Source organism: Taudactylus pleione, unplaced genomic scaffold (genome assembly GCF_031769625.1).
Source record: "Taudactylus pleione unplaced genomic scaffold, aTauple2 ptg000152l, whole genome shotgun sequence".
NCBI lineage: Eukaryota > Metazoa > Chordata > Amphibia > Anura > Myobatrachidae > Taudactylus > Taudactylus pleione.
The window spans coordinates 337,678-363,530 of NW_028284554.1; the positions used below are offsets into that span (position 1 = coordinate 337,678).

Sequence of the window (25,853 nt, forward strand, 5' to 3'; positions counted from 1 at the left end):
TGATCCTCATTGTGGTTGTTAGTGAAATGTTGTGATACGCTATGATAACTGAAATCTTTGATATTTAGTCTCTGTTCTCTAAATCTAATTTTTAACAATCTAGTGGTCCTTCCTACGTATTGCAGTCCACAAGGGCACTGCAATATGTAGATGCAAAACGTGGTGTTGCAATTGATAAACTCCTGTATACTATATTTTTCTTTAGTTGTGAATGACATTATTTCAATCGTTTTATTACTGATATGTCCACGTTATACATCTAGTTCCTCCACACTTGAAACATCCTCTAGGTAAATTGGGGAGCCAGCTTGATTTGGACTGTATAAAACACACTGCTCCATGGTCTGGACAATGGATGAACTGGTTTTAGGATTACACACCTGTGCATACCAGTGCCCATTCCATTGTTTTATGACAAACACGAAAGATGGTTCAAACTGCCTCCCTAACAAAACTGATATTTTATGTACATCAGACAAATAAACTTGATTATTTAAATCATTCCCTATAGCATTTGATACATGTATACATACTCGTATATAACTGTCACACATCTACTGAACTTCTTGCTACAAAATGTATACATCACATTCAATAATTAATGGTATTTCAACTCAGGCAATATCTCTAATTTTTACAATTACTAGCTGCGGTAACAGCTCAAGCTTAAAGATTAGTCAACAGTCATTAGAGTGAGGTTGATGTCACTGGATACCTTGGATCGTCATCTCCAGGTTCCATTGGATATCATATCCCAGTAGTGGGTGATCAGGGTTAGGACGTTATACAGTTTGGTAAGGCAGGTATTCAAATCCTATTTTCCAGGAGGGTGGAGACCTGCCAATCTGAATGTATATCATATTTGAATGACAGTGGTTTTACTGTTCATTATAGGTATATGAGGAGCACCAACCATGTCTTCTCAACAAGCCGTTAATTATTTATCATGTACATTTACTATATGGAGATGAATCCTGCATCTCAAGACTTATAATTCCTAAGACTAGGAATTCTAGGTCGAATAGTCGACATGGAATATATGGGTATACTAGATGGTTTCCATTTTCTAGCAACAATTTATATAGAGCACCTATACCGTGGTTGAGATTTATTAGCTATATCGATTATATGGTTGCTCTATATAGAAGATATAATTTACTCATGTGTGTGGAGATATATATAAATGGAACTTTGAGATCAGTTTAGGTCTGATTATACACATGGACCTTCTTTTAAAATAAAGGGTTAAAAAATAGATACTGATATATTATAAACATATTATACAGTCAGGTGCATAAATATTGGGACATTAACAGAATTTTCAGATTTTGGCCTCTATTCCCCACCACAATGGCTTTGAAATGAAACAAAAAAGATGTGCTTTAACTGCAGACTTTCAGATTTAATTTGAGGGTAATTACATCCAAATCAGGTGAACGGTGTAGGAATTACAACGGTTTCTATATGTGCCTTCCACTTTTTAAGGGGTCAAAAGTAATGGGACTATCAACTCAAAAGCTATTCATGGACAGGTGTGGGCTATCCCCTCTTTATTTCATTATCAATTAAGCAGGTAAAAAGGTCTGGAGTTGATTCTAGTTGTGACATTTGCATTTGGAATCAGGTGCTGTCGACTCTCAATATGAGATCCAAAAAACTGTCACTATCAGTGAAGCAAGCCATCATTAGGCTGAAAAATCAAAACAATCCCATCAGAGATAGCAAAAACATTAGGTGTGGCCAAATCAACTGTTTGGAACATTCTTAAAGAGAAAGAACGCACCGGAGAGCTCAGCAACACCAAAAGACCCGGAAGACCACGGAAAACAACTGTGGTGGATGACAGAAGAATTATTTCCCTGGTGAAGAAAAACCCCTTCACAACAGTTGGCCAAATCAAGAACACTCACCAGGAGGTAGGTGTATATGTGTCAAAGTCAGCAATCAAGAGAAGACTTCACAAGAGTGAATATATAGAGGGTTCACCACAAAATGTAAACCATTGGTGAGCCTCAAAAACAGGAAGACCAGATTAGAGTTTGCCAAACAACATCTAAAAAAAGCCATTACAGTTCTGGAACAACATCCTATGGACAGATGAGACAAAGATCAACTTGTACCAGAGTGATGGGAAGAGAAGAGTATGGAGAAGGAAAGGAACTGCTCATGATCCAAAACATACCACCTCATCAGTGAAGCATGGTGGTGGTAGTGTCATGGCGTGGGCATGTATGGCTGCCAATTTAACTGGTTCCCTTGTATTTATTGATGATGTGACTGCTGACAAAAGCAGCAGAATGAATTCTGAAGTGTTTCGGGCAATATTATATGCTCATATTCAGTCAAATGCTTCAGAACTCATTGGACGGCGCTTCACAGTGCAGATGGACAATGACCCGAAGCATACTGCAAAAGCAACCAAATAGTTTTTTAATGCTAAAAAGTGGAATGTTATGCAATGGCCAAGTCAATCCCCTGACCTGAAGCCGACTGAGCATGCATTTCACTTGATGAAGACAAAACTGAAGGGAAAATGCCCCAAGAACAAGCAGGAACTGAAAATATTAGCAGTAGAGGCCTGGCAGAGCATCACCAGGGATGAAACCCAGCGTCTGGTGATGTCTATGCATTCCAGACTTCAGGCTGTAATTGCCTGCAAAGGATTTACAACAAAGTATTAAAAAGTGAAAGTTAGATTTAGGATTGTTTAGTTTGTCCCATTACTTTTGGCCCCTTAAAAAGTGGGAGGCACATATAGAAACCGCTGTAATTCCTACACCGTTGACCTGATTTGGATGTAATTACCCTCAAATTAAATCTGAAAGTCTGCAGTTAAAGCAAATCTTGTTTGTTTCATTTCAAAGCCATTGTGGTGGTGAATAGAGGCCAAAATATGAAAATTATATCAATGTCCCAATATTTATGCACCTGACTGTGTGTAATATTATATTATATATATACACACATATATATACACACACACACACACTATAAGGTGGTGCAGATGTCAAGGTTTAGGATGATTTAAATGGGGGATTGTGAGTTCAAATCCCGTAAGAGATATATGTTTTAATAACAATTTTTCATTTCTTTTTTTATACATTGATATTTTATTTTTAATAGCAGAGATCTGTTTATAATTATGCTAGGACTTGAAGGTAATACTTTATTAATATTCAAGTCATCAATATGGTATAAGGGACAATTGTTCTTTTTTGTTAACATGTGAAGGGAGAGATGATTAGGACATCTGTGGATCAATGTGAAGATTAATTAAATGATTAAGCAACAAATCAGGATCAAGAGTCTTCAGTATAAAAGGGGAAAATCGAGCCCCATTCAACTTCATTACTCTTCGATAAAGCTTCATGGAATAGAAGAGAGACGCATTGGAGAATTACTATAAATCACTAAATGTCTGTACATTAGATTGCCGGACATTGGCACTTTGCTTCTGGGAATCAGTAGCAATTGGGTTCGGTTACCCACACTTCTTGCGGGACTTGGTCTGCCAGAGGAAGGTAAGGAGAGAGGCGAACATCAGCCTCGGAACATCTCCTTATCCCTAAACATCTGCACACCCGTCCCTGCACGTACTGGAGTACGGCACCTGTCACCCAATTACAGAGCGGTGAAGCTGCAGTCTTAAGAGACCTGGAGGTCATCAGCGCAGCGGCCACCCTGGATAGACGGGGACTTTTTACCGTGGTACACGAAGTTAAGTGTCTGTATAAGGCTTGGATTTTAATAAATCAGCAGCACTTACAGTCTTATGGAGACCTAATTAAAGTCTTCCAAATGTTAATTGTGGATAGAAGACCATCCATATCTATATCTTTGTGGATTAGTCTGGTGAAATCTTCATACTATTCAATAAGATAGCTGTAATAATGCTACTTGAAGCTATTTATATGTTTACACACCAATCAATTCTGAGAGGTTTTAATATTAGATTAGTTTGTGTAGTCTTCTGCAGGACTGTAATTTTTTTAGTACATGTTGTATTGTAACTAGGTATTTTACAGTACAATTTATATAAAGAATGTTGATCCCTTTAACAAATTTGTTGTTTTGAATCAGTTTGTTGGTTTTCTGCCATATTTAGTCCATTTTCTAACTTTGTATTTATTTATTATTTACAGCATCTTAAATATTAGCGCAACACCATCTCTTTCCATTTTTGTTTGATCACCTTTTGGTGGTCTTAATTGGATATACACAGACCCATAGGTGTATGCAGCTGGTCTTTTGGTCACTTATAACAACCAGCCTACCAGTGCCAGTCTGATAAAGATAGGGAGATGCTAGTTAGATACATTTCCCCCTAATTCCTTAATATCCAAGACCAGTAAATCTACAGATGGAAGCAGTTTGGTGGTAGTCCCAGTAGTCCAAGGCAAGATAAGAGCACAAAGACTAGGGGGCATACTTACTAGAGGTCAATTTTAATACGTATTTTAAAATCGATCTAAATCAGTGTTGTTTCTCTGGGGCTAAATCACACATTTAAAATAACAAATCAAAATTGTCTGTTAGCAAATGTGTGATTTAGCCTCAGAAACACAAGGTCCAGAAGGAAGCTTAGGAAATGTCACACACAAATGAAACACCGAGCAACAGGCACTTCACTGTCAGGCCATCAGGAGTGAGCAGTCATGTTGCGGTCAGACAACACACACAGGAGGAGATGCATCAAACCTTCAAGAGAGATAAAGTGGAGAAGTTGTGCATAGCAATCTATCAGCTTCTCTAATTTTACATAATGTGCACAATAAATGATAGCTATAAGCCGAGTGGGCAGATTGTCCACTATCTCTCTCGAAGGTTTGATACAACCTTCTCCAATCTGCACACCAAAGTCCTGTCTGGCAAGTGAGCCAGGCAGATTCGACATGAGGTGCGGGGCTTCTGAAATGAAAAGCAGATGAAGCAGTGGGAGTGATCATAACAGCTCGAGAATATGGGCCTGGCAGAATGACCCAAGTCACAATTTGAGAAGCCCGAAGCAGCCAAGCACTGCAAAGATTTGGTGTAGCGTGAGAATGGCAGCAAGGATAGACCCAGCCCGTCACTTTCCTCCAACTCCAGGAGGTTGGTCTGTCTACTGGCCAAGGCACTTCAAAGACGATGCCATGATAAAACACAATTCCAGACCCACTCCTGTTTGTGGGCTTCTAAACAAAAAAAAGAAATAAAGGACGTGGTGTCCCAGAACTCGCATCATCTGTCCACGTGGACAAAAGTGAGCCATCATGACTAAAGCAAATATAACTGGCATCTAGAGAAACAGATTTGATTAAGATGTAATTTAACAGACATTTGTACGTTTTACATATGAATAGGATCAGTAGGCCTGAATTAGCAAAATATACGTCCAAGCTTAACTTCTGAAAGATTCACTGGAATTTCATAGCCAGTTAAAAAAAAAAAAAAAAAAAAAGAAGTAGTGGTAATAGCAGGAAAAAAAACTTCAGTATTATATACCACTATTGATCTGTTGCCTGCCAGAATCCTTCTTTGTACTGATCTGAGAGTGTATCCCATAATTTGTACTTGCGTATTTGCACTGTCTCTTAACCACTTGCCTGGCACCAACGCATAGGATGCATCCGCAGCCAGGAGTGCTTTACCTAACACAGCCACATCTCATTTGTCCGAGCCGGCCCACTGTGTCTCGTGTCTGTATTTAGTAGATCCATTCTGCGTGTGTGTATGTGTGTGGAAATATTAAATAAAAAGAACGTATGACGACACAAGGGCCTATTGACACTGGGAGGGCTATTTCTGATGGGGGTGGAAGATAATTTTACAATGGGGGCCTATGGACACAAGGGGGGAGAAAAACACTTCTTAGGTATGTTGTTTTTTTTTTTTTTGTAAACATTTTTAAAAATACATTCCAAGCTTTATTAAATAAATGAAAAAAGACAATTTGATGCCCAATTTTATTAAATAAAGAAAATAGCTTTTTTTGTTTTTTCGTAAATAGTTAAAAAGGTTCTATTTCCAAGCCCAAACTAGAAGGACTGTATAACTGCCTATTCTTTGCAATCCAGATCCTTGAAATAGCATTTTGTATCATACCTTCAGTTAACCAGATGTTTGGAAATGCAGTCAAATATACAGACAAGTTTTTATTTTTATACTACAGTAACTTATGACAGCCAAGCAATCAATAGAAAAAGAATACAATGGAAAAAGTGGCTAATAATTTTTTTTTCATGTAATTTAGTAGATTGTAGGCAAAAGTCTCCAAACAACTGTAAGGAAAAAACGTATAGCTAGAATTAACATGACAAAGGACGCTAATGCAATTTTCACGCAGATCAAGCGATTGTTTGCCATTGCGCATGCCCCGCACTGTGCGTGCGCTGCGATCACATTGCGATCACGCTCGCTCAAAGGAATCCATCGCTAAGTGAGCGACAGACTGCCATCGTTTGGGTGTGGTCACAAAAACACAGGCATGCCTGTCCATTTAAACTCTGTTACATGGGCATGCATCAATTACCCACTGCGATTGCCTATGCAGCTCTGCGTGTCAGAAGAGCACCCAAGGTTGTGGCAGGTCAGCCCTGTCAACGATGTGCTTCGATGTTACAGATGTTTACGTAGGTAAGAGTCGTTGCACGCAGGTCAGAAAGCAGCAATGGGCGTCTTTATGCTCAGGTGAACTTTGCTGACATTTGCCATATTTTTGCAGCCGCATTAGCGTCCTTCTCTGAATCAGACCCTTTGTCCCTCTGTCACCCCAGTTCTTAGTCTTACAATGCAAGACCTGAACCAGGGCAAATTTTCAACATCTACAGTAATTGCAATGTATAATTATGCCCCAAAATTTATTTATAGATTATGCAGTAATTGAAAGGTAGGCTTTTCTCCTGGAATAAAAGGTATTCAAAAGAAATGTAATGTTCTTAACTACTACCGGACAACCAGTGTACCTGAAGCAGTATGTACACACTTTTGCCAACCAGGTACAGTCAGGTGCATAAATATTGGGACATTGACAGAGTTTTCATATTTTGGCCTCTATTCACCACCACAATGGCTTTGAAATGAAACAAACAAGATGTGCTTTAACTGCAGACTTTCAGATTTAGTTTGAGGGTAATTACATTCAAATCAGGTGAACGGTGTAGGAATTACAACGGTTTCTATATGTGCCTCCCACTTTTTAAGGGGCCAAAAGTAATGGGACTATCAACTCAAAAGCTATTTCATGGGCAGGTGTGGGCTATTTCCTCGTTATTTCATTATCAATTAAGCAGGTAAAAGGTCTGGAGTTGATTCTATGTGTGACATTTGCATTTGGAATCAGTTGCTGTCGACTCTCAATATGAGATCCAAAGAGCTGTCATTATCAGTGAAGCAAGCCATCATTAGGCTGAAAAATCAAAACAAACCCATCAGAGAGATAGCAAAAACATTAGGTGTGGCCAATCAACTGTTTGGAACATTCTTAAAGAGAAAGAACGCACCGGAGAGCTCAGCAACACCAAAAGACCCGGAAGACCACGGAAAACAACTGTGGTGGATGACAGAAGAATTATTTCCCTGGTGAAGAAAAACCCCTTCACAACAGTTGGCCAAATCAAGAACACTCTCCAGGAGGTAGGTGTATATGTGTCAAAGTCAACAATCAAGAGAAGACTTCACAAGAGTGAATATAGAGGGTTCCCCACAAGATGGAAACCATTGGTGAGCCTCAAAAACAGGAAAACCAGATTAGAGTTTGCCAAACAACATCTAAAAAGCCATTACAGTTCTGGAACAACATCCTATGGACAGATGATACAAAGATCAACTTGTACCAGAGTGATGGGAAGAGAAGAGTATGGAGAAGGAAAGGAACTGCTCATGATCCAAAACATACCACCTCATCAGTGAAGCATGGTGGTGGTAGTGTCATGGCGTGGGCATGTATGGCTGCCAATGGAACTGGTTCCCTTGTATTTATTGATGATGTGACTGCTGACAAAAGCAGCAGAATTAATTCTGAAGTGTTTCGGGCAATATTATATGCTCAAATTCAGTCAAATGCTTCAGAACTCATTGGACGGCGCTTCACAGTGCAAATGGTCAATGACCCGAAGCATACTGCAAAAGCAACCAAAGTTTTTTAAGGCTAAAAAGTGGAATGTTATGCAATGGCCAAGTCAATCCCCTGACCTGAATCCGATTGAGCATGCATTTCACTTGATGAAGACAAAACTGAAGGGAAAATGCCCCAAGAACAAGCAGGAACTGAAGACATTTGCAGTAGAGGCCTGCCAGAGCATCACCGGGGATGAAACCCAGTGTCTGGTGATGTCTATGCATTCCAGACTTCAGGCTGTAATTGCCTGCAAAGGATTTGCAACAAAGTATTAAAAAGTGAAAGTTAGATTTAGGATTGTTTAGTTTGTCCCATTACTTTTGGCCCCTTAAAGAGTGGGATGCACATATAGAAACCATTGTAATTTCTACACCGTTCACCTGATTTGGATGTACTTACCCTCAAATTAAATCTGAAAGTCTGCAGTTAAAGCACATCTTGTTTGTTTCATTTCAAAGCCATTGTGGTGGTGAATAGAGGCCAAAATATGAAAATTCTGTCAATGTCCCAATATTTATGCACCTGACTGTATATATCTGCAGTTATCAATTAAAACAATTATGCACTTTAAACTTCTGATTCACAACTTTTATTATTAGACACATAGGCAAATGCGGGGGGGGGGGTGTCCTGGTTGCCTGGAAACCCCCCTCCCCAGCCCAATCCATGACATCAATAGAAATACTTTTATAATAGAATTTTACTAGTGCTGCATGTTCTTCTCAGTATCACAAATGAAACAATTAGCACCTTTTCTGGATATTTTAACATGTCAGTCAGTAATAAATACACCTGTGCACCAACTAGGAGATCTTGGAAAACATGCACAGTTAGGGGTGTACTGCTATAGACCATCAATACATTATTAATACCATATAATACTACACTATTCAGTGCATAACAAGACCAATATGTACATATATGTCCAGGGCAGTGCTAGGTTCTTCTGCTGCTCCCCCAAACTCCCGGATTTGCTGCAATGCTCTGGAATGGTGCCCACATCTGAAATAAATTCAGCTCAGACAGAATGGCCCTACTTCCGTATATAATGGCATACTGTGATCGCAGGTCTTGTATACGCTGGAGTTATGACACCCAATACACTTTGTATGACGCATATTAAAGCTGCTTAAGTGATAGTTATGCCCTCTTCATGAACTGGAACTCACTCTAAAATTAAGTATTTGGAAACCCCTCTCTTGAAATCCTGAATTTGCCACTGAGACAAACCAGCTGTCTCCTCTCATGGCAGAAGGAAGATATTCCTCTGCAATCCCATTTTGTTAAGAGGACAGTTCCATTTTGTGTTTGTCTTTTACCTACTACAAATTATATGATACATACATCTTTAGGTAAAATCTAGTGTAATCTGCTTTTCATATAGTTCTTTTTTAAGTGTGGTGAACATGGCAACAGCAATTGTATAGCAAAGAATGCAATCTATAGCATCTGACCTATCTCCAATCCCATCAAAAAATTTGTCAAGGTGTCTGTAAGAACTCTATACAGAAAACAACCGTTTTAACCAAAATATGGTTCTAACTGTGTGGAGTTTGCATATTCTCCCTGTGCTTGCATGGGTTTCCTCTGGGTACTCCAGTTAACTCCCACACTCCAAAAATATACTGGTAGGTTAATTGGCTCCCAACCAAATTAACTCTAATGTGCATGTGATAGGGAATATAGATTGTAAACTCCACTGGGGCAGGGACTGATGTGAATGGCCAAATATTCTCTGTAAAGCGCTGCAAAATATGTGTGCGCTATATAAATAATTTTTAATAAAGAAATAAAATATGATTTAACTACAAGGAAGACAGTTGAAAATGGCTCACCACCCTTTTCCTTGCCTTAGTTGCCAGTTCCATATTTTCACAATTTAATCAAGCCATCAGTACGAGAGTCACTAAGAACATTTCTTCATTGCCAAGGCTTGTTGTGGGAAAAACAATACAGTAGGTCATCAAAGCCAGCATAAGGCAGGTCATACAAGTTACAAGAGGCATTACACCCCCTCCACCCCAAGGTGTAATGGGAGATTACCTTTCTGTAAATTATAAAAGGATATGGGGAAGTTGGCAAAGTTTTAATTTTTGAGGGTAACAAATCACTATGGCCCTGATTCAGAGCCGCTCACTGCTGGCAGGCGCTCGCTCTGAATGTGGGCGTTTTTTTTTTTTTTCACCGGCTGCTTGCAAAGCTGTGGGAGACCACCCACAGCTTGTGCAAGCGGCCAGGAGACCATAGCGATTATCACGACCATCAGAGTTGCGGCGAGACCCTGGGGTAGGGTCTAGCTGCCGCAAGCCCGAGTGGACTTCCTGCTCTAATAGAGCAAGAAATCCACTACTGACATCAGTAGTGATGTCAGTCAGCCCTCCTACAAACGCCTGCGTTTGTCCGGCCACCGCCCCTACCTGCCCACAAAACGGGGCGAGCTGGCGATCAACATCGGCAGCCTCACCGTCTTGTTGCGAGCCCCGTAGCAAGTGAACTTCAGTCGCTCAGCGGGGCTCACGCACGCCGGACGCAGCGCATGTGCAGTGGGCAACCATCTGACCACTTGCGAGCGGCTCTGAATCGGGCCCTATAACCACTATTGGCATAACAGTGGCTATATATGAATAGCCATTGCATTATTCGATGCCGAGGACTAGTTTTATTTACTAGAGAGAAAGACTAGCTCTTTTACAGTGGTCCTCTTGCTAAGGGCAGCAAGCCCTATCTTTACCAGACCTACATCTGGCCATATATATGCCAAATCATACTGCAATGCACAGTGGCTGGTTTAAAAGTGGAAAAATTAAATGTTTAAATAATCACTACTCTTCATTTTTGTCGCTTTATTATATTCTGCTGTGCCCTTTCAGATACATGCTGCATACGATTTGTTGTGTTTTATTAATGATCGACTTTACAATGCAGGTCCTGCATGTATTTATTTCCTAATTTAGAGTAAAAAGCAAACAATCACTCAAAATAATTTCCCTAAAATAAATACGGTACAAATGGAACATACATTACTTATGATTTCTGTAGTTAAAAAATGTAAAAACTTTATTACAAACTTTTTTTTATTTATTTTATTTTTTATCATTCATCAGTATACAACATCTGAAAGACTGGGATTCAAGAAGTTATATAGTTATAAAAGCTTACATGTATTGCTACAACACAGGTATATATATACAGGACAGTTCCAAAATCTATTTAAAAAAGTTAGGATTATTTTTTTTTATTGTTAAAAACTCCAAATAATCCAGCCAGCTGATTTGACACTTGTATAAAATTATTTAAAAAAAAAAAAAAAAAAAAAAAGGAGAGATATCCGAGGCACTCAAGAAACATACTGTAAGCCGCTTGTGTTTCTTCTTGAATGAAGTGTTTTTAAATTAATTCTGGTTAATTAATTTGGGGGGTACTAAGGCTTTCACATTCCTGGCCTTGCTAAATGGTGGAAAATATATAAATACCAAACTCTGATCTTTCAAGTAAAAATTGTATATAATAAAAAAGGAAAAAAAAATGAGAAAAAAAAAAAAACTGCTTCATTTGTGTATGTAAAGTAGAATGTTACTCCCCACCTCCCAAAAAAAAACAAACGGATGACTGGGATAGTGTAAGAAAAAAAAATCCTCACTATAAGTCACGTGTTCAGATCTGGATATTTTAAATGCATGGTTAGTGTATGTATGGTCTATTAAAAATATCCAGTCTGTTTTAGAAGCAGCAATGCAAATGACTGTTGCAAGTCTGCCAACCATCACTTGCTCTCCCCTTCCAACACTGAATGCAGCCTCCCAGCAAGGCTGCAAATGTTTCCATATCCCCGTTGTTTCTAGATATAGGTAAAGTAAACAAAAATGACAGGATTCCAGCTAAAAAAATATAAAAATACTTATGAACGATTCAAGGCAGTTTTCCAGAAAAATTCCAAAAACCCAGATCCACTCCCTCCCTTCAAAATATATCTACAAAAATAAAGGGATTTGCACCCTACAATTTTAATGCTACATTTACTATAACAACAAACATTTCTCTCTGAGATAACATAAGGAGAGATTTTGAAAAAGCTCTGTTCTACCATCCATTCTGTTGCATATTGTACTTGCATTGTAAAGCAGCCATGTCATGCAGCCAGAGGATTAGAAACACTGCTTTCATTTAAATTGTATCTTTTAAAAAATACAGCATGGCATTTTGTTTATCACATATAACAATACAAGAAGTTCAAAAGACAATAGCTGTTTATAGTAAAAAGAAAAAAAAATGAAAAAGGATCATACTAAACAGGAAATGTGTAAAGGGATAAATGAGATCTGTCACATAATTAAATTTGTGCAGGCAAAATGAGGGCACTTCATCACCCACTCTCTCTTCCTACCATTTTCTGGGAATATTTGGTTACAAAAATAAAAATAAAAAGGAAGAACATAGTAAACATAATTTGGGCTGGAAACATTTAGCAGATCCTGCATGTCAGGGAACATATTTTGCTGAACAGTAAACACAATATGACTGATCCCCTTGAGACCAAAGATGTTGACCTTACCAAGAAGATCTAACGGACATAATTAGGGAAGCACATGAGCTGCAATATGTCACATGGAAGGCGTGTTGGGGGATGAGCCAGCCATTACAAGTTCCCCAAGTCTGTAAAATGAAATCTTGAGAATATAAACTCACAGAGGTTTTGATTTTGCGTCGCTCCAGGTTTGCACCTCTGGAGTTTACAGACAAAACAAAAAAACACCACATTACATAGATACCTGTGTACTAGTTCCTTTGCATGACCAACTTCAGCGCTGCACAAAATCCTTGAACTCCACAGGAATCTCATCCTTTGATAATTTCTGGCTGATGAACAAAACATTTCAAGGATATTGTAGCATAGGAACCTTTACAGATTTGTAACACCAAAAGATGCTATGAACTTGGGTTCATAAAGAGTCAAAATTAGAAAAGACATCTATCGCAAAATGCTTCAGAATAGGGTGAACTAATTAGGGTAGAGCATAAACAAACTGTAGAAAGGTAGGAAGATAGACAGCACAGTGGTTGAGGCATAGGAAGTCAGGGAAAAAAGGTAAGAGTGTTGCGGCTCTTAATGTATTTTTAGAAATTTTTGTTCTTAAATTTTATTAAAAAAAAAAAAAAGATTCCATTGGAAAAACAAAAACCTGAAAAAAAAAATGATTTCTATTTGTTCTAAGTTTAAAAAAATTCTCTGATGCCTATATTTTATGTATACATGTCATTGTTTGTTTTTTATATTCCAAGAGAATAGAAGAAAAAAAGTTGCTTGTTTTTGTCTTAGAAGTATAGGCACACGGTCAGGGACAAAATCATTGCTCCCCACAGAGCAGAAGGGGTGGATAGTATCTGGGCGCACTTTCTACAACTTCCACCATCTTTAAATACGTTTATGTGTTTCTGTTTTTAGTTAAGGCAATTTCCTCATGACGTCTCTTCTTTCTTTAAGCAGAAGTCCAAAGTCGAGATGTCAATCAAGTCAATTTTTAAAATCTTTTATTTTTTTTTCTTTTCTTTCCCCACTGGAAAACTCAGACGTAAGAGAGTCTACTTCTCAGGAAAATATAGTCAAGGCCACAAAGACTTCCGTGTCTCAAAGGTTTTTCCAAACAAAGAAAAAATGTAAAACAAATTTTCAAATTTATAATTATATATATAAAAAAATAACCCAAAGAGTTGTGAAAAAGTTCCAGCAAGCACGATGAAACTGTTGAGAGAAGAAATCAAATAAAATTGGATTGAAAATTAACACAGACTAAGCCTTTTTGACATATCTTATAATGTACCAATTACAAAGGATAATTGAACAAAAATATCAACATTTTTATAAATGATAAATGAACTGTGAAGCGGAAATAATTTTCAGTCTTAACCTGACTATGGAAAAGATAAATGCTACAGAGCATTTCATTCCCCTTTAGCATAAAGCCAGCATTTTGTATTCCGTGACAAAAGGTCTATTTAGTAATAATTAGCTCTAACGCTAATCTGTATTGTTGCTTATTGCAGCGATAGAGACTGAAATTGCAATAGTATCTACCATACTGAGGACCTTTTTGGTGCCCGGAAAAACCCTGGGTTATCGGTGAGGATCTTCTTGGTACTGGTGAATTGTTCAAGTAAAATGTGCACACTAGTCTGATCTAGTGTAGTCTTTCAGGCTTCATAGGTCAATCATTGCTGGTATAGGGGAAAACCACTGCAAAGCTTTTCATCGCATGATAAAATTGTGTAAAGCCTCTGTACCCATGGAGGTTTATGGAAATGGGGGTAAGCAGTTATAAATAGGTGAAAACTGAATAAATCTTTGATTTCTCAGATTATTTTGGTAGATTGGGAAAAGGTGAGAAAAGTCCTTTCTTAAATATTGGAGAAAAAACTTCTCTCAGCTTAATAAATAGACCTCTAATGCTGGGCACACACAAACAATGGATCAGTCGGCAAAACAATCAGCCGTCTGAGCAACCGATTTGTAAGCTATAAACACTAACCAATTGGCCGGTGGATGTCTGGCCTGACATCACAACTGGCCAGGCATTTAAATTTGCCCGCCCAGTTGTGATGCCAATGTTGGCAAGTCCTTGCAGCCAGTGTACGGACAGTGGGTGGGTTGACCGTAAACACAGTCAGTCGTAGCAATATATATATTTGCAAGATGCATTGGCTGAGCTGCATTACCAACCTGATATGTCTGTGAACAATGAGGTTCACAGATATATTTGGTGTACACACCCACCAACGCACTTGATAGTTCGTTCAATGAACAATGTATCATGCTATATCGACAAATGTGTACCCAGCTTAAGGCTGCACAGATGGAAGAGGGTGGTGTGGATGAAAAAGCAGGATGTTCCATAACCAACTTTATTTTGTTATTAGCATAAGCAGCTTATCCCTTCGACCCCTTTTACCTCTTCAAGTATCAAGTTAAATAAATAAGAGATAAAGAGGGGAATTAAATTAGAGGCGAAGTTTCGCTTCATTCGCCTGTTTCAGAGGCGAATTTATTCCGTGCTCGTCCCCGCTTTTCGCGGAATTCAATTGCAAAACAGGCGAAAACGGAAATAGGCGAATGTGGAAAAGGCGAAAAGTACTGAAAGAATTGGGGAAATCAGTCTGTACCCCAGAAAAAGATACATTAACATAGGGAATCACTATAGATGTGTACTAATAGCCCTAATAAGTCTATTTTGGGTACTTTAAGATGTGTAAATTGCTTGCTATTAGCATCTTTGTAAAAGTGGTAAAGAATGGCATAAAGCTGTATTTTTTGGTGAAAAGTATTCGTGTCAAATTTGGGGTACTTGAAAATGGGTGCTAGCATGTTTTTATGTCTCTAAAGTGAACTTTTTAAAAACATGAAAAATCCACCTGCTGCATGCACCTGCAATCCCAAAAACACCTGACCCATACTTTGGGACTCCCAAGAAGTCTATTTCGCTATTTTTTATGTTTATCCCCCCACTTTTTAAATTTTCACCCCAAAAATGACATGTCTTTTTTGGGGTGTTCTTAGGTTTTTCGTTTTTATTTGCAGATTTGTCATTTGAGGGGCTGTCCCTAGGGTTCTGAGACATTTCCCCACGTTTGCACCCCAAAATAAAGATTTAGCATTTCTTTTCACCTGCTATTGATTGGAGAATCTTTTTTGGAGAATTGCTTCCGCTTAGGCGAAATTGTCCTGGAATTGAATTTGGCGAATTTTTTTTAGGCGAATTTTTCTCAAAACAACAACAGGCGAAAAAGGCTTTTCGCCTAATTGAATATGGCTCATAATGTGATTAAGTCAGGTACAATTCTCCTTAATATGCACATGAAACATACATAATTAATTGCTTCCACCAAACAAGATTAACCCATCCCTGCAGTTGTATGTTCCCCAATACACACTGCATACATTTGTTTGATTTCCTAATATATTTGTACAAATACAATAATATAGGAGAGAGTAGCAGTGGATAAGACCAAACAAAGTAAATATACAAAGTTTCGAATTTAGGAGAATGTGATAGAAGGCTTATCTGAATGCTGGACCAACACATTTGGAGGTTTTTGATCCCCTTTTGAAGGATTGCTCATTAAGCCCCGTATCCACTAGCTGATATAATGAACAATATTGATCATTATATCGGCCAGTGGATATGCTGTCAACGACCAGCGATGCATGCTCCCGCTGGTCGTGGACGACGACGCTTATCGTCCAAACCTGCTGTCCAACCTGACAATATCGTCAGGGGAGGGTGCTAGCACTGAACGACACTGAGCACACCACTGTCGGGAAAACACTAAACGATATCGCTCATGGAGCGAATCGTTTAGTGCAGGGCTCGACAAAACCCGGGGGCCATGGCGACCAGATTTTCAGCAACCCCGGGCCCTGTAGTGCAGACCGCGAGCGCGGTTCACACTACAGAGTAACAAACACACAGCCGCCAGCGGGTGCTGTATGTTTGTTATAGCAGCTGATGAGAGTCAGACAGACTCTCATTGGCTGCTGCGTCGTCCACGGAGTGAGCCGGCTGAAGCTCACTCATGAGCTCCGCCTTCCGGCTCACCCCGCAGCAGGTAATGGGAGAGACGTCATGACGTCTCTCCCATAGTGCAGAGCGGGCCTGGAGGAGCGGACAGCGGCGCTCGTCGGCAGGAGCGTGGATCAGGTAAGTTGCGTTTTTTTTTTTTTTTTAACTGGGGGACAGTGTGGGGGCACTGCATAGTTTGGGTGGCTGCTACTGTGGGGGCACTGCATTAGGTGGGGGTGGCCGTTACTGGCGACGCTGTATGGGGGGGCCACTACTGGGGTTACTGCCTAGGGGGCGACTACTACTGGGGGCACTGTATAGGGGGGACTACTACTGGAGGCACTGTATAGGGGGGACTACTACTGGAGGGACAGCTACTGGGATGCAATGCATAGGGGTGACCACTTCTGGGGGCACTGATTAAAGGGACACTACACAGGGGGACCACTGCTGGGGGCACTGTATATGGGGACCACTACTGGGGCACTGTATAAGAGGGGGGGTGTTACTAGGGCACTGCATAGGGGGCGCTACTAATTGAAATGCATAGTGGGGACTACTACTGGAGGCATTGCATAAGGGGAGTACTACTGGGAGCACTGCAGAGGGGGGGGGACTACTACTGGGGGCACTGCAGACGGGTGCCCAAAGCATATTCTTGCATCTGGGCCTACCACTCTCTAGTTCGGCCACTGCCAGCGGTGGCTTTGCTTGCCCGGGTTTTTTGGCTTTGGAGGGGTGGTCTTTCTGGGGGTTGGTTGCCTGGAGAGGGGGGTTAGCTGCTCAGTAATGTGGCTGTGGAAGGGTGGTTTACTTGGGGTACCCAGTTAGTGGTGTGGCCATGAGGGTTGGTTGTCCGGGGCATAGGTGCTCAGTAATGCTGCCCCAGGGGAAGGGGGGATCTGGCTCCTACACTCTCACCCTGGCTCCTAGGTTTTAGAAAAATTTGTCAAGCCCTGGTTTAGTGGATACGTGCCATTAGTGTCTGATTCAGAATTGTATGTAAACCCGATGGCTTACACACAACTCTGTTGTTTAATGATCGGTGCATGCGCAGGATCTGTACTGTTCATATGCCAATCAATCACCCTAAAATGCAGCATGTTTGGGAGCGGGGAAGGAATGATGATGTAAGCATTCTTGAAAACGGGGGCATGTCTGCCCAGTTTTCAAGGCATGCAGAGGCCAGTGGCTGCGTCTTCAGAAGCAGCTTCACTGGCCCCAGCAGAGAGAATAAAAAACATTGGCTATCCTGTGTAACCAGAGAGTTACTCAGATGGCCGATGTCTTCGTACATGATCCAATGCCATGTCCTCGGACTTAGCAGCAGATCTCAGAAGCTCGCAGCGCCGTCTATTTACACAAGGTGCCTCTTGCAGCATTAGCATATTTACGCAGTTGCTGTTTAACGAGTACAACTCTGAATCATGCTCTTAGGCAGAAAAGGCCAAACAAAAATTATCTTAGCGTAGCAATTTAAACATGTATTTTATTATAATAATAGTATAAAATACTATACACGATTGAAAACTATACAAACTTTGTTGTCCTAATGTGTAGAGACACTGTTTGCTGTGTTTTTACTCACAGGTGGTATGTCCGGATTTAAGGCAAGAGAAACTAATGTTCAAACCATCAAATAGCACTGAAATGGTACAGTGGGCCATTCCACACATTTATTTCTAAGACTTACCTTTGACTAAAGCTTGCCACACACTAAACCAGAGGTTCCTAAACTCCGCCATTACAGTCCAGGTTTTAATGATATCCATGCTTGATCACATGAAACTTAATTAGTACCTCAAGCATGGGTATCCTTAAAACTGGACTGTAATGGTGGAGGTTGGGAACCTCTGTAATAAACCAACTTTGATCGAACCTTCCTTTCTCCTTCATCCACTAGGGGACACTGGAGTTCAAGACAGTGGGGTATAGACGGTGGTAGGGCAGAGCCTGGCACTTTAAATAATTTAGAAGTGTGACTGGCTCCTACCCCTCTATGCCCCATCAGACCCAGTTTTTAGAATGTGCCCGAGAGAGTCGGTCGCACATCAGGCTGTCTCCAGCCTTTCTTATTTATTAACAAGCATTGAGGACAGGCAGGCTGCTTACTGTGGCAGTCTGCCTGCTACGTGGGAGCCGCCGGGAAAGGCACCACACGGCTACTGCAGCCTGTGTCCGGTGATCTAGAGGAGGGGGCACACACCTGGAGTCATCGGACTCTGCGAGGACCCGCCACTGCTGACACCGGCATGTGTCCGGGTTCCTTGCCGCCCCCTCAGCCCAGCATCCCGGCCGCAGCAGTTGTAAGTATAACCACTGCTCCTGATAGCAGGAGCAGTGGATGCATAGCTGGGCTCAGTGACATAATGTCACTGTTAGGAGACCCGACCATCCCCCCGCACGCACCAGAGTTCCTTATCGGGTAACAGAAGGTGCTAAGTGGGCCAGAAGAGCGCGCTGCAGTGGCTGTCGCGACTTATTGGCTCCTTCCAGCACCCGCCGCTGCTCTCAGCAGGCAGCGTCCGGGTCTAGGGCTTATCCATAGTCGGCCAGTTACTAATGTAACGCTGACAGGACATCGCGGTCCCGGCTAGCGGGGGTGGAGCTTATTACCGGCGGCCATAGCATCAGCCGCCCTTTCCGAATGGCGCGTCCTGCTTATCTAGCGGCGCCATTTGCAGTCAGGCTCTCCCTCTTCTGCCATCGTAGCTGAACCCGGCTGAGTCCGGGTCCTCCTCGCTACAGAAGGTACATGTGTAGTGCTGGGGTAGGCGCGCTGAACGCCTGCCGCATGCGGACGCCTACCATTTCCTCTATCAGCAAGGAGCTTATTGAGAGAGACCCACCACGGCTTATAGTGGTCAGTGTCCGGTTCTCTGATTATGGGGAGTGGCGCGATGGCAGCGTTTAGGTCCCCGTTGCACCGCTCACCCTGTGCACCCGCTATGCAAGGCTTCTGGATTTACTCTCCGGCTAAGTGCACTCCAACTGGGCTGTGCCCACTATAACAGGCGGGCTAGGGTATCTCCAGCTTAGGAGGTGGGCAGGCACAAGTGTGTCCCATCAGGGAGAGATTACACACAGCAGCTGCCTGTCCTGTGCAGCCGGCCAGTCCTGGGAGGTGTCCCTATGCTACAGCTTGTTTTGCAGCACATGGAAGCATCCACAGTAGAAGAACTACAGGTACCAGCATAGCATGTACGCCGCAAGGGAAGAAGCATAAGCACTGCCTTGGCTATTTAGCAGCTCTCCTCAGAGCAGGCTTCCCTGTTATCTAAGTCTATAGTAACAGGCTAATAGTACCAGCGCAAGGCTCGTATCCCGCCGCGGCCCTTTCTGTGTGGAGTTTGTATGTTCTCCATGTGCTGGCAGCACTGCCTTAGCTATTAGCATCTCTCCTCATCTAAATATCAGGAGAAGACACCGCGTCCCGCAGCTCCTGGCTGGGCTGAGCAGGCTTCCCTGTTAGCTACTGCATAGCATAGAGCTAATAGCCTTACGTTATACAATGCAGCGCTGTATGACGTCACGCTGCTGCCACAGCAGCACAACTTCAGTGCTCCCGTGAGTTAGCCCCTCTCCTGTCTTGCAGGAGAGACGTTGGTTTATGCGCAGTTTTGCGTCAGGAGCCTTGACTGACCGGACCTTCAACTACTCCGCTTATACGATTAAGGGGGCTAGCTGCGCTATGCTGAGAAGTGTAGCAGTTTGCGCGCACACAGCACGGTATTTCATGATCAAACAGCGTCCCCTGCTTCCCTTTTAAGGACAGTAGTTACTACTGCACACAAGCAGTATAGCTCAGGCACTACCTGCGGCAGGAAATGCTTTAGCGTGGGTCCCTTATGCCTACCACACTGCGAGTGCTTCAGCAAGGGTTGCCTGTCCTTGTATGACAGGAGTTTAGTGCTGGCTACAGTGGATAGCTGGTTGCTAGCGGTAGACTAGCCCTATCCCGCTTTTCCACTATGACACCGCGTTAAGCGGTTCTGAAAGGGGCCAGTTGTTCAGCCTATGTATCACGGCTAGAAGCGATGTGCCGACATTACTTCCAGGACCGGTGCACAAACGCAGTCCTGCCAATTGCAGCGCCGCTTGGTTTACCCAGTCAGACTCCCCTTCTTTCCGTAACATAGGGCGCCTAGATTAATCTAAGGGCCTGATATCTTAGCCTGTTAAGTTTCATAGCCTCATGGTGTATTAGCTCCACTGTTCTGGTGCTGCTGCCAGAACTTATGGTCATAGCATACCCTTCACCCAGGGTTAGCACATTTTTGCGTCCCATCCCCAGGCTTATGCCTCACATTGGCTTCCCATGCATATGTGGATACCATTATAGGCTGCTCTTAAAACCTCTCACACCAGTTTTCTGTGCTTACCTTAGAAGGTATGCATAGGTGCATCTTTCTATAGCTCATGTTTTCCCTTTGGCAGCACATACAGGAAGAGATTAGTGATGCGCAGCTAGTGTGGTTGTTGGCGTTGCTGCCTCACAGCGCTGGGGTCTTCCTGTTGATTCCCACTTAAAAAAATGGGTTCATCTGGCGCTAAGATGGCTCACCTGATAAGGCGAGTACACCAGTAACAGAAGGGTCCCAGGATCGAAACCAGTCTGGGACAGCACACTGCTAAAATATCCTGTCCCTACGCCGTAGCAGAATGACGGCCACCCGCGGGACATGAGCAGTCTATGTATGTATATTGTATTTTATACTAGCCCTGCTGTATAACACACATGCTGGAGTGATTTTGTCCTTGGGCTCAGTTCCTTCCATGGCTTCAATTATTGCTCATGTTCTAATTTTAAAATGTTACGTCACCTACTAAATTTGTATGTAGGTACGCGTATCCATTTGTGGATATCGCTTCTTATCCTTACCGTAGGAGCAGGGGTAGGATCTGTTCTTATCAATTTATGTCTAATACCTAGCATATAGATAGAAGGAGGCTGCGATTGGAGGCTGGACTCTCCTGATGCGGTAGTTTGTATAATGACTACGCTTTACACTATCTCTCCCTGGGGATTGGGTTGTGTGTACATATACATATATATATTTGTGTATATGGGTAGAATGCCTATACTTCCACAATCATTAGGTTTACCTATAATCCACACAAGGGAAGCCCCCTGGGATTACCAGAAGCTGTAGGCTATATCCCTACATATTCATATTATATGGTGGCTCTATATACTAGAGTCATGTGCTGCAGCTTACATGGTGATAGTCCCAATTGTCTAAGGCATTGCTTCTAGTATGGATCCTAGAAATGTCACATGTATATAAAGTTATGTACTTCCACCCTCCTGGAGTTCTAGTTCCATTCCTGCCAGTTTATACGGCGCCCCGTTTCGGGGGACCTTTTATCATTACAGTGATGCACTGGGTAGTAAACTTGTAAGACGCCCAATCCTTGTATGAATATTTCCTAATAATTGGGAAACAAAAACCTGTTTTTTGTTTAAACTACTGGGGTTATCACTATTGATATCTCCCTTCTTTACTTGGGATAACCAACTCGTTCTATGATACAGGTACTCTTCTCAGTATCGTTTCCGGTACTCCATATTATTGTAGCATATCTCAATAAAATGGGTCTAAAGTGCCCTTAGGTACAATTCATATCTGGTGGGCATAATACGCACTTCACCATTAGAAATATTTATGCAAGGATACTTAAACTAGCAGACCGTTTTTGGGGTGTATGTATAATCTAACACGGCTATACAGATACACGTCTCTAATGGAACAGGCTCAGGTGTAGAGTCCTGTTCTACGACCTTCTTGTCTCGACTAAAATTTTGCTAGTTTCCACAGTATTTTCTACTGCACATCTCCAGACTGAAGTCCGTGCTGTAGAGCAGTGGTCTTGGCCCACTGAAGCTACTCTCTATACCTATTGTGGCGGGTTGCTGTGTGATTGTAAAGGTCAGTGACATTCTACATAGCGTCCAGAGGGCTTATGGTCGCTCAAAGGTAAGAGCTTACTAATGCCTCGGATGATGCTCCTATTTCATGCAACCTGACATACATAGCATTATTCTCCCTTACGCACCCTAGCTGCTGTCCTAGCAGCCATCCGCTCTTTTACTCAGTTGGCTCTACACTTTAGAGTTTTCCTGGAGTGTGGGTGGTGCATAATTACAACATTGGATTGGCGACACTATTCTACTAGAACCTGTTAAGGTTCTGGACCGAAGCACACCTATAGGCTATTGCACATCTTTACATAAGTGTGATCCGCGCAGGGGACCTGGTTGGGTTCCTGTTCAGTATCTGTTGATATTTTTATCACACTCACATGGTTGTCCTAGTGCTCTGGCCTTGCTGTATGGGATGCTTCCCTGTATTGATAGATCTCCCTGGGTGGCTGTTGCATTCGTGCTGTTTTACTGTTAGGTTCCTGGTTGTTTTCATACTATGTTCGGGCCAGCAATTGGTACTGACTACACACTTACATCATGTTGGAAGTTGTCTGTTATTTTCTTTTTAACGGCAGCATTTCATTTCCTGTTTTATCCCCGTTTTCAAAATGGGTTGTACTTCCGTCTGACCCTCTGAAAGGTATTGTAGTCTCAATCCTCTCTCTCTTTCGCCTCGCTCTCACGCCCAGTGGGATCTCTATGGTCTAGCCCTTCCACTGGTTAACAACTTTGTTGTAGTTGGACCTCAGGGATGGTTCGGGGCGACTGTTCAGTCTTGTCTTTTGCCTCCCTGCATACTCTTGTTGGGAGTCTGTGGACAGGATCAGCTCTGTATCTGTAGTTTGGTATTGTTATACTTTTATATTTACGATTATGTCCAGCAGTGCTGGGATTCTGCTGTCTGCGGCTGCTGCAGCTGCCTGTTTAGACTCTAGTAAGGTTCTCGAGTTTGTGCTCGTTTACTGCCCTTCTATAGATTCTTGTTGGGGCTTTCTGCCACCAACATTCCGGTTTGGTCTATTTCAGCTGAGATTACAGATTCTGACGTTTCTCTCCTGTGTTTGTTCTCTCAACAGCTGTTCTGTTCCTTTTGACTTGCGTTGTAAGTTGTGGAATTTTCTGTGACTGTTTAGTGTGGAGTAATGTTTGTCTCCTGTGTTACAACACTGGTTCCTCAGCTTCCGCTGGGTCTCAGGTTCTGGGCGGTCCCTGTTTCGGTTTGGCCAAGGGATCAGCAAGTTCTCCGCGCTCCCACCCGGGAGGTTGGCTTTGGGACGTCCCCACTGTCTTGAACTCCAGTGTCCCCTAGTGGATGAAGGAGAAAACAGGATTTTTGGTACTTACCAATAAATCCCTTTCTCAGATTCCACAGGGGACAGCCCAGCGCTGCGTACCTGCCGTTTTGTTTGGTTTCTATAGTTGTGTGACTGCAGGGTTCCCTGCAGTGGGTTCCTCTGTTCTCCTTCAGTCGGTCTTGTTCCGTTCTGTGGTCTTCTCCTTTTTCTCTTCTGTTGTCCTCCGTCTCCTCTCGGGCTCAGTTCTTAAACTGGGTCTGATGGGGCATAGAGGGGGAGGAGCCAGTCACACTTCTAAATTATTTAAAGTGCCAGGCTCTGCTCTACCACCGTCTATACCCCACTGTCTTGAACTCCAGTGTCCCCTGTGGAATCGGAGAAAGGGATTTATTGGTAAGTACCAAAATCCTGTTTTTAGTTAGTTGGAATGAAAATCTGGTAATGTATAAGAGCAAATGACAATCCGCAATATTCTCCCAAGCGGCAGAAAACGGCTGAAGACAATTTAGACAAGTCGGTTGAATCTGTTTTATTTAAGCAACTTGTCTGAACATCAGTTTTTGTCCATTTTCTGGGGGTTGGGAACAAATGGCTACCATATATTATAAGATTTTCATTCCAACCAACAAAGTAGTTGGTTGGTGATATGAAAGCTGGTCTAGTGTAAGGCAAAACACATCGTTTCAGTGCTCGATTAAGCCTGTCCTAATATGGACATTTAGTTTCTCTTGCCTGACAGCAGCCAATACTTAAAGCAAATCTGCAACCTTAGAAACAAAATTGAGTGATGATGTCACAAACAGTTACTCTACCCTTTTGGACAAAACAGATCAAACTTATTTTTTCACTCTTGAAGAGAATTTTATACCAGTTATAATGAAATAAAGGTTTTAAATTACTACTCAAGGATGGCCAGTCTTTGGTCATCAAGGGAACATTCAATTCAAAGAGGAAAATGAAAAGCCTCCACAATGTGTGGTCCAGCATTCAGATTTTCTTTTTTTTTTTTGAATGCAAATAAGTAGGTAGTGTGGCCAGAGAGTCATCGGAGTGAGACGTAGGTCCAGGGGTCTCTATGGCAGAATCATCCTTCCAATTAATCCTGGTGCTCCTGTATCAGCAGTTGGGGATTGGTGTCAGTATCCTGGCTAGCAGTGCCCTTGGTGGTTGGCCCAATGTGCGGCTCCTGTGTGGCATGGGGTCCGTTGGTGTTTCTTCAAGACAGTGCCCTGTTGGTATCTCTGGCCGTGTGTTTCCACCGACATTTTTCCCTCACTGCGCAGCTGCTGTTCCTGAGACACTACTGGCTTGTATCTCATCCAGAGTTGCTAGGAAGCTGGTGGGGATCTTTCATACTTCAATTGGCAGCTACCAGCCACTCTTCTGGTTGATTGCTACTTATGGCGGTGAAGCCTTTACTTAAAAGGTCACAGTGGAATGAGCACATCGGATCCCTACTAGACCTCTGCCGTCTGATGCCCCTCCCCATACCTTCATTGCTAGGTTCCTCAATTATTAGGACCGTGTTTCATGTGGCCTGCATTAAAGAACAGCTGGAATGGAACAGTGTCAAGGTCTCAGTGTTCCTAGATTTTGCTGTGGAGGCCCAGAAGGAAAGGATGTAATTCCTTCCTATTAAACGTCACCTTCGTGACCTGAACTTGCCCTATGCCATGCTATTTCAATCTACATTGCGAGTTGTGTCTGATGGGGAAATTAAATTCTTTCCGTCACCCAGTGAGGCTGCCACCTGGTTGGATCGCTGAATGTCGGGAGGCCGACAGCTGGTCGCGGCCTGAGGACCTGATTCAGAGCCGGACGCTATTTGCGCTCGCTCGTTCAGAAAAAGGGGCTGGCTATTTAAATTAAGCGCTCGCTCTTTGCGGTCTGTTCACGCCTCTATGTCTGAACGAGCGAACAAAACATGCGCTCTCTATTTTTTATAAAACGCCCCCTGGCCGCTCGCATCCTACGTCATCTCC

The 25,853-nt window shown here is 42.3% G+C and overlaps 1 protein-coding gene across 8 annotated transcripts in view; it reads right to left on the reverse strand.

Annotated features, from left to right (window-relative positions):
* Nucleotides 1-11,180: 11,180 nt before the first annotated feature.
* TCF3 (transcription factor 3) overlaps nucleotides 11,181-25,853 on the reverse strand; it is a 185,313-nt gene continuing 170,640 nt past the window's right edge. For all 8 annotated transcript variants that reach the window (XM_088474290.1, XM_088474289.1, XM_088474292.1 and 5 more), the window contains one exon: nucleotides 11,181-13,838. The gene's annotated coding sequence lies outside the window, so the exon portion shown is untranslated. The remainder of the gene's footprint in view (nucleotides 13,839-25,853) is intronic.